Here is a 10,358-nt window from a genome sequence, read left to right as displayed (position 1 = left end):
ATTGTCACTACCCCTCAGCTAAAAGTTCTCCCCAATCTATTTTCCTCGTTGGAACCTCTCACCTCAAAAAATCAATTTCCTCAATCTCTGTATGAGCATTTCAAAATGAACCCCAAACCTCCATTTCATACTTTTCTTGTTAAGCATTAAACGATCAATATTAAGTCTCTAATCCACAACTAAGATTAGAACATGAATTGATCCACCTTCTAGATCATTCTCACCCATATTTTGATTAATACCAATCAATATTTTAATCTCCCTAAGTTTAGACTTAGGAACCCCATTAAAAACATTAATTATTTTAATAAAATACAATCCGGGTGGAATTTCACTAAAAGATTTCTAGGTTCTTTATAAATCATGTGCCTTAACCTCTCCACCAATTTTCAAGGCTAGAGCACTTTGGATGATACCAAAAACTAACACTCCCCATTAGCGAGGAAAGTGCTCTAGCAACAATGTGCACCTACATGCTGCTCTATTTCTGAAACACCTCATTTCTGCACTATTGTTGCCACCAAAATTGTGTTATTGCTTCTATTGTATTGTTTCTCATGACACTGCCACAGCCATTACTACATCTGTACTCCATCTCCCTCTCAAATGTTGCATCTGCTATGCTGTTAGCATTGCCACTACTGACACAACATCCATACTGCAACTCAGTTGTTGAGAGAAAAAACTGAAAAAAAAATCCAAAATTAGTTGAACATAATTGTGTTCAACATAATATAATGAATGTTGGAATCTAACTACTATTGATTCTTACCCTCTGAATCTTATGCATTGCTGTTGACTCCTGCACTATGCCAACTACACTATTGCCAACCTTTCTCTATGTTGATCAGTCTCTAGTCCCCAGCTACTTCGTCTATCCTCCAAACACTTCACTTTATCATTTGACACTAACTTCATCTCACTATTGTTGAATCTTGGGCTCCCATAACAAGGAATTAATCTAAGAGGCAGACTCCTCAGGGATCCTACCCACATGTAGTCCTCCCGACTAACACTGAATATCAGCCCATCTCCCTCCTGGAGATGCGTGGCAAATCAAGGCATACTTTTCCTCGTTAATATTTGATGATAGGATCATGTTTTCCATCCTTGTCCTTTTTCTTCAAGGGACACTGGGATGCATAGTGGCCCATCTCCCAACAATTGAAACATTTCACCTTTGAAATGTCCTTATTTCACTATGGCTTCTGTTATCCCTTCGATGCTAGAGCTACATTCTCCTCGTCCTCCTTCATCTTTGTGCTACTACCACTACTGCCATTGAGGTTGACCTTCACTAGGTCCATCCTTAATTCCTCTTGTTGAAGAGTCGTCCACATCTCCTCCCATGAAGGTAGTTTTTCTCTTTGCAATATTCTTTGGAGGAAAACTTGCCACTCATTTGAGACTCTATTCAGGGCTATCCTCACCATCGTGGTTGGCTACGGAGTGGACCCCACTACAAAAAGGTGGTCTCTAGTTTCTTGAAGACATTGAAGATAGAGGTTCACCTGTTATGAAACCAGCTCAAGAAAAGATAGAAAAGATAGATCAACGCCATAGAATTCAGCCTCTTCGAGGGGGAAACCTCCTTTACATTACATAAATGAACAATTCTTCGATGATACAATTGAAAAGACCTCCTTTCTATATATAGGAGTCTAAGGGGTTATAACATAATGAGAGCCGACATAACAATAATAATGTAAGGGCACAATAATAACAATAGTGGGCTTCTATGGGGCACAATAGTAACAATATGGGCACTACATGGGTACATCAATATAATAAGTGGGTTGTACTAATAACAATAAGGGGTTAGAATAGTAGTATAGGGGCCTAACATGCCCCTCTCCTTCAAAAAGCATTGTCCTCAACGCTTGAGTAGTTCTTGATGCTTCTGTATAAAATTCTTGTCCTCCCATGTGGAATCTTCAGTGGGTAAGTTCTTCCACTTGATGAAATACTTTGAAATTGATCGATTTTGTAGCTGTCGGGTTCTTGTTTCTGTGACTTCTCCAGGTTCCAAATTGATTTTTCCTTCCTTTTCAATATCTGGCAATATTGTTTGAATTGGGATCTTTTGCAACTTTTGAATAAGTGGCCATACTTCTTTGTCCTTCTTCCATTCATCCCTTGCTTCGTTTATCCAATCTGGTTGGATAATAGAAATAGCAAAAAACAATGCTTCCACATCCCCATCCTTGAAGAGTCTTCCCATTCGGTAAGGTCGCCATTTTTTAAGTGCATGTAGTATTGCCAACATTTCCTTCTCATAAATAACTTGCTTTAGATGTAGCAGTAAAAATACCCAATCGCCTACATCAAAACATTTTTCACTATGATGTTGATCTACCTGTTGTTTCATTTGATTTTGCACTGAAGTGGTGCTATCCTTTAAAAGTTGGAGAACTTGTTGTTGATGCTCGATGTGATCTTTCACTGCTTGAACCTTTTTCTTCTTGATATGTCCTTCTATCTTTAGAGTTTGAGGAGTGGTAATTTCTTCCAATCCTTTACAAGATATGGGTGGATTCATTTCTTGATGCTCGATGTGATCTTTCACTTCTTGAACATTTTTCTTCTTGATATGTCCCTCTGTTTTGCTAGTTTGAGGAGAGGTAATTCCGACCAGTGAATTACAAGATATGGTTGGATTCATTTCTTCTTTATTGATGTGATATTTCACTTTTTGCACCTTTTTCTTCTTGATATTTCCTTCTATCTTGAGAGTTTGAGGAGTGGTCATTCTTGCCAATAGTTTACAAGATATGTTCTGATTCATTTCTTCTTTCTCTGGGGTCAGGTCCTGGCATATATCCTCTTCTTTTGACTTTTCTTGATCCTTTTCTTCCTCCTCTTCATACTCTATGTAAAATAATTTCTTCTCAGCACACTTATGACCTTTTGTGTATTTTCTATCACAATTGTAACAAAGCCCTTTTGCTCTTTTTTCTTCCAATTGTTGTGGTGTCAACCTTGTAGGTTGTGGAAGACTATGGGCAACAACACTTCCATCTTTATAGTTGTGAATGGTATTCTTCCTAGTTGCCATAATTTTGCTTTCCATTTTTCTTGCTAAACTGAATGCCTTCTCTAATGAATCAGGTTCCCAAAGGCGCACATCATGTTGGATATTATCCTTTAAAGACCCTATGAACACATCAATCCTATGCTCCTCTGGAATATATTTTACTCTTAGGTTCAATTTTTGGAACTCCTCAATGTGCTCCATTATTGAACCCTTTTGTTTAAGACTTATCAATTGGCTAAAAAAAGTGTTGCTTTTCGTATCCTCATAATGTGCTATCAATTCTTCCGTAAAAATTGCCCAAGTGATAAATTCTTTACGAGAACAAAACCATTGATACCATACAAACTGATTTGGTTCCAAATATAAAGTTGCCATACGTACCTTTTGTGTGTTTTGCACATTATTGAGATCGAAGAATTGCTCCATCTGTAATATCCATGTGGCGGGATCCTTGCCATCAAACTTCCTCATATTGATTTTTGGAACATGGTGAGTCTTCGATCCAACATTAGAGTCTATGGAATCATGATTAACATTTCTTTTGTTCTCATCATGAGTTTCCTTTAGTACTCTTTCACCCTTAGTGACCATTTCTTGTAGCAACTTATTCATATTTATCTTCAATTCTTCCATCTTATCATCCATGCCATCAATTTTAGCATCCATGTCATTCACCTTAGCTTCCATGCCATCCATCTTAGCTTCTACGCCTTTCTTTAAACAGTACATCTTAGCTTCTACACCTTTCTTTAAACCATCCATATTAGCTTTTACATCTTTCTTTAAACCATCCATCTTAGATTCTGTTCCTTTTTGTGCAAGGGACAGTTGTTGCACTTGGTCTTGTAATTTTGATATATCATGTTGCATTTCTTCCTCTTCTTCATGAGTCATGCTAAAGCTTTCAGGTTCCTTACTAGGTGTTTGGATTTTCTTTACTCGGGGCATCAGTTACCGATAATAATGCTCTACTATTCCCTTTGAATTCCTTCAAAATAAATTTTCAAACCAAGCTTAAGCAAAAATTTAAAAAAATCTACACACCTTTTTTCACTTTGTAGGAGCTTGATATTGCCTCTGATGTATCTCTGTACTTTCCAATCATCTAGTTCTAAAATTGTGACATGTAGTAGCTCTCTGTGTCCTCTTTCCAATGCCACCAGTCTGATCCAAATTGGATTCTCCAAGAAAGAATTATGCACAATCTCCCAAGATGACCTGATTATAGACCTTTCCAGAAGAGTGAACTTGTATGAAGTGCCACGTGTACAATTTTCGACCTTTGGTTCTAAAACAAATATACAAGAAACTACAGTCTTTCCTCTTTCTATACCTTTTGACGAAATTTCAATCCGATCCCAAGAGAGAAAGTTATGATGATTTTCCCTAGGTCACCTGTTTTGAATGTAATTGAGGAGTCCGCAAAAAGACCAACTTCCTCAGAGCATATCGCCGCACATATCGCGCGAAAAGATCTGAAATTTGGACCCAAGGTTCAACGCGATTTCTTCTCAAATGGGTTTTTTTTGCGACTTCTGAAACGTCACAAAAAAAACGTTATAGTGAAAATTACACGATGACCTGTTTGGAGCAACGAAACCCTAGAATCCAAAGCTCTAATACCAAATGTTATGAAACCAGCTCAAGAAAAGATAGAAAAGATAGATCAACGCCTTAGAATTCAGCCTCTTCGAGGGGGCAACCTCCTTTACATTACATAAATGAACAATTCTTCGATGATACAATTGAAAAGACCTCCTTTCTATATATCGGAGTCTAAGGGGTTATAACATAATGAGAGGCGACATAAAAATAATAATGTAAGGGCACAATAATAACAATAGTGGGCTTCTATGGGGCACAATAGTAACAATATGGGCACTACATGGGTACATAAATATAATAAGTGGGTTGTACTAATAACAATAAGGGGTTACACTAGTAGTATAGGGGCCTAACATCACACTTTCTCCTTTCTGGATGAAAGTTTGATGCAATTTCTGCTTTGAATACATCTTATGATGTTTGTAAGGGCCTTCATACAAAGAAGACAAGCATTTCCACATCTCTCTGGTTGTATCCTTGCCCTGCAAGTGTGATACCACATGATCTCGAATTCCATCAAGAATGATCCTCTTTTCATTCCCTTGCTCGGCCTTGTACTTCTTCTTTTGATTGTTATGAGCACAGACAACTACAACTCTTTTGATGTAGACCTTGAGATGATATTCCTCTAGAAAATATAAGATTTTGGTCTTCCATATGACATAGTTGGAAGCACCTTCCAACCTATCTTGATCTTTGAGCCCATGTGATGCCATCTCACCCAACCGTTGAACTCACTCCTCTAGTAATTTCTTAGCACAGCTCAACCGCCCAGTAAGTGAGAAATTCAATATTTACGGTGGAAAGTTCTCTGAGGGGAAAAATTCCCTTCTACGTGTCTTTGTTCTTTTGCAATAAATTTATGCCCCAGCAAAAACTATGCCCTTTAATCACTCTGCTAAGGCTTTGTGTCATTCCCTCTGCCTCTGCAAACTCACGAATTGGAAACTGTACCTCTTTGTCATCTCTCTTAGAGAGAGATTTCCTCGGTCCTGCTTCCCGACAAGGACTGCACAATCCTTCAATGGGATTCAAATTGCTGCCAAGTGAGGCTCTTAGCCTCACTCCCAATACTTGATCTTCTCTTCCTGTTTCAAAATCAATGCTATGATCCCATGTGAAAATTCCTACACTCAAAGGAACCGCAACTGCAACAAATCTGAATCTACTTCACCTACTTTATTTTTAAATTACATTCATCAAGTTATTCTTCTGAATATTGAAGAAAAGTACTTTTGCAACCTACACTAATTAAAATATTTGATCTCATGAAACAGAATATAAATCAAAGAATAAGATACATAGGACACACTTATTTTTGGACCCAATTGTTCACATTATGATACAAGTGTTGTCCTTGACGGCAACTCACTTAGATAAAATTTCACAGTACAGCAGGTCAACAACAAAGGATTACGGATCAGACACCAAGGAATAAGGAAAGAGAGGTATACACTACTTCACTTTGTCCAAGGAGCGTATACATGCAGTTTAACATAACAAAAGTAGCATATAACATCTACACGCACTTTCACACGAGGAAAAGTGTGTACGTGTTGGAAAACCAATTTTTTTGGTCCAAGGTATTTGATCCAAGGTATTTTGGTCCAAGTCAATTGGTCCGAGTTATTTGGTCCAAGGTATTGACCCTAGGTATTGGGTCCAAGGTATTGGTCCTAAGTAGTTTTGGTCCAAGGTATTGGCCCTAGGTATTGGGTCCAAGGTATTGGTCCTAAGTAGTTTTGGTCCAAGGTATTGAGAAAGACCTAAGAGTATATAAGGAGGAGAAGATCATTAGACCAAGGTGTGCAAGCAATGAAATTTTAATGAATACTTCTATCTAAAGTATATATATTATGTTGCATGGTTATTTTTGGGATTGGATCTGAAATTTTCATGTGCACCTTGAGTTCAACATTGGATCAGGAATCACGAGACTTGAAATGACTTATTCTTGAATGATCTAATATTGGTTGAGACCAGATCTGATGTTTTGTGTTTGTTCTACTTGTTATCTATCATGATCTGGGTTTGTCTCAAGTTTGAAATTGCAACAAAGTTTTGAGTCAAAATTTATAGATCTGTACCGAGGTTCGTCTTAGCCAATGCGCATGTACATGTAGGTTCGACTCTTTTAAGTAGTGTATACAAAAATTAAAGCTTTTGTTGAGATCTGACAGATCTATCTGATCAAATTCTAATGTTTTGTTATTGTCTGTCAATGAAGCCCTCTTAGATCTGAACGTAGAACTGTTGTATAAGGAAATTGACTCTAATTGATTGATTGATTGAGAAGGAAGATTGATCCTTGATGCTATCTATTTTTGAACTTTGTAATAGGACAATAGATCTTCATAATGTCACTAATTGGTACAGCCTGTGGTTCAGAATTTTATGATTCAGTATCTTTTGAAGTTACAACTGGTTTTGGATGATGATGTAGGGTTCTGGGTTCAACATAGTGTTCTAGTGTCAGTGAGCTGGTTGTTCAAATTAATTGAATATTGGTTGATGCAGTTTAAGTTTAAAAAGATTTCATGGATGCAGTGTGAAAATTTGATGAAACGTGGCCTTCAGCTTGTGGTGTTGTCATCCAGGAGTATCTAGTTTGAAAATTCATGAAACATGGTCCCTGGTGGAAGAGTGGAGTTTTCTATAGGCTGGCACCTACGTACTAGTAAACATATTGGCTAGTACAAGAACTAGGGGGTTTTATCTCCCTTCTAATGGAAGCTAGAAAACGAGAGAAGGTTGTAACCTTCTGCAGGTAGAAACCTGCATACTGGTATGAGTCTGCACCAATGCATGATTGTAAAAAGATTTGCTTATTATTAAAAAAGACAGAGATGACAGTAGTAGGTGGTTTTTACCCACACTGCATTTCAACCTTAAATCTTGGTGTTCATGTGTGTTGCTTACGTGTGATGCTTTCTTTTGCTTTTACTACACTGTCTAATAAATATCTGATATACTGGTTTAAGCTCAACACATGATAAGCTGTCTAAATCATAAGTTCTTTACATATATGCTAGTTTCATTAAGCGCAGTCTCATGTACACACTAGTTCACTTCACTGAAGTAGCGTATATAAATCTGTTTGGGAAATAAAACTTTTGATCTGATAATACTGATTCACCCCCCTCTCAGTATTATTTCCAACACCAATAGTCCTTATAAAACCAAATTTTGGAAAACGGGTGCAGCAACTCTGAGGGTTTATTATTATGCACAAGAAATATATGAATACAAATCTAGGATGCTCATCTAGCAATCCTTTATAGAGAAAATACTAGTGGAAAATCTGAGTTAGTCTTACCTCACTTCACTAGGAAAAAATTCAGCTGATCTGGCACAAGACTAGCTAACCCCAATTATTTCTCCACTGGCTCTACGTCAGTCCTGCATCACCTTCTTATCCCTCTGCGTCAACTCTCTAGGTTGTTTCAGCAGTTCCAGCAGTTCTAGATTCTAGGTGACAGGCAGCTTTTCTATGTCAACTTTCCCGGTTTCTGTGCTACCTCTTTGCAAGTTCTCTCTGCCTCTCTTTCAATATTCTCTGGAAAGTCCTTCCTGATTCTCACTGCCCCTTAGTTGCAAGATCTTCCTCCTCAAAACTTCTCACCTCAGAAAATTGATTTCCTCAATATCTTTGTGTGTGATTCTAAATGAACGCTAAGCCTCCATTTTATACTTTTCATGTTAAGTCTTCAATGGACGATATTAACTCTCTAATCAATGTCTAAGATTAAAACGTGACTTGATTTTCCTTCTAGATCATTTTCACCCATATTTTGGTTTATACCCATTAATATTTTAATTTTCCTAAGTTTAGACATAGGAACCCCTTTAAAAATATTAATTATTTTAATAAAATACAATCTTGGTGAAATTTCACGAAACGGTTTTTGGGTTCTTTAGAACTCATGTGCCTTAGCCTCTCCACCAATTTTCTATGCAAAAGAACATCCGATGCTACCAAATCTTAACAACATGTTCCATCAATGTTCTCATGATATTCATCAAATGAATCCTTATTACAAGACATATGGAGTGATGCACCAGAATCAATGAACTAAGCATTCACATCATGAGTCTTGGTAGCTAATGTAGCATCAGAAACAAACAATTTGAAATTTTTAAATCCATCATTCATTGAGGTGTATTTGTCCACAAAATTCCCATTATGCCTTAGGTTTGTCTATTTTCTCTCGAAAGTCCTTCCCGATTCTCGCTGCCCCTCAGTTGCAAGATCTTCCTCCTCAGAACTTCTCACGTCAAAATATCGATTTCCTCAATATCTTTGTGTGTGTTTCTAAATGAACGCCAAGCCTCCATTTTATACTTTTCATGTTGAGTCTTTAATGGACGAGATTAAATCTCTAATCAACGTCTAAGATTAAAACATGACTTGATCTTCCTTCTAGATCATTTTCACCCATATTTTGGTTAATACACATTAATATTTCAATTTCCCTAAGTTTAGACTTAGGAACCCCATTAAAAATATTAATTATTTTAATAAAATATAATCTTGGTGAAATTTCACCAAAACGGTTTTTGGGTTCTTTAGAACTCATGTGCCTTAGCCTCTCCACCAATTTTCAATGCAAAAGAACTTCTGATGCTACCAAAAAGTAACAACATGTTCAATCAATGTTCTCATGATATTCATCAAACGAATCCTTATTACAAGACATATAGACTGATGCACCAAAATCAATGAACCAAACACTCACGTCATGAGGCTCAGTAGCTAATGTAGCATCAAAAGCAAACAATTTGTAATTTTTAAATCCATCATTCATTGAGGTGTATTTGTCCCTAAAATTCCCATTATGCCTTATGTTTCTCTATTTAGACTCATTATATTTACTTTTATAACAATCTTTAGCATGATGTCAAGGTTTTTGAGAATAATAACAATCATCATTTCTTTTATCATGAACTGGAAATTTATATTGTGCCATACTTTTCTACTTTGTTTGAAACTTTCCTCCTTTCCTCTTGTCCCATGGCTTGCCTTTGTATGGTGTCTTACCCTTGGCTACCAATGCCAAATTTGAATTTTTTGTGCCCAAATTGAAGTTCTTCATCCTCTCTTCCTCTTGTAGAAGAATATCTGTCAATTCATCAAAAGTAGGAGGCTCCTCTCTAGTAGAAAGACTTGAAACAAAAATTTTATAATCTTGCACTAAATCATTTAATTTCATGGTTACCCAAGTCAGCGTTGGACACCTTTTCACCAATGTCTCATAACTTATCACTTAGATCTTTGACAAGGGAAATGAAATTTCTTATACTTTCATTGACCTCCATTTTAATTAACAAAATCTTGGTCTTGAAGAACAAAATTTGATTAGTATTAGATGTTTCATACAAAATTTTGACAACATCCCATGTTTCTTGGATCTTTTACAATCCCTAATATGAGGAATGATTTTTCCCTTAACTCACATTCGTAGAAACACCTTTCTCTTGTTTCCATTTTTTCCCAATGTGGAATAGTGGCAACAACAGTGGGTTTGCGCTCCAACCCACTCATTGTGGGCCACGAATTATTTCACTCTAAAACTATTAATACCTTGACTTTCCAATTTGCATAATATCCTCCATGAAGCCTTGTGGACTCATTCAACTAAGTTTCTACAATTACCGTGAATCAACAAAATGCACCCAATTTCACCAGATCCAAAACCAACTATATAGGATCTAAAAAACC

Source organism: Pinus tabuliformis, chromosome Q (genome assembly GCF_031772625.1).
Source record: "Pinus tabuliformis cultivar Carrire ecotype Pingquan chromosome Q, CPIR1, whole genome shotgun sequence".
Classification (NCBI taxonomy): domain Eukaryota; kingdom Viridiplantae; phylum Streptophyta; class Pinopsida; order Pinales; family Pinaceae; genus Pinus; species Pinus tabuliformis.
This window is presented reverse-complemented; position numbering follows the sequence as displayed.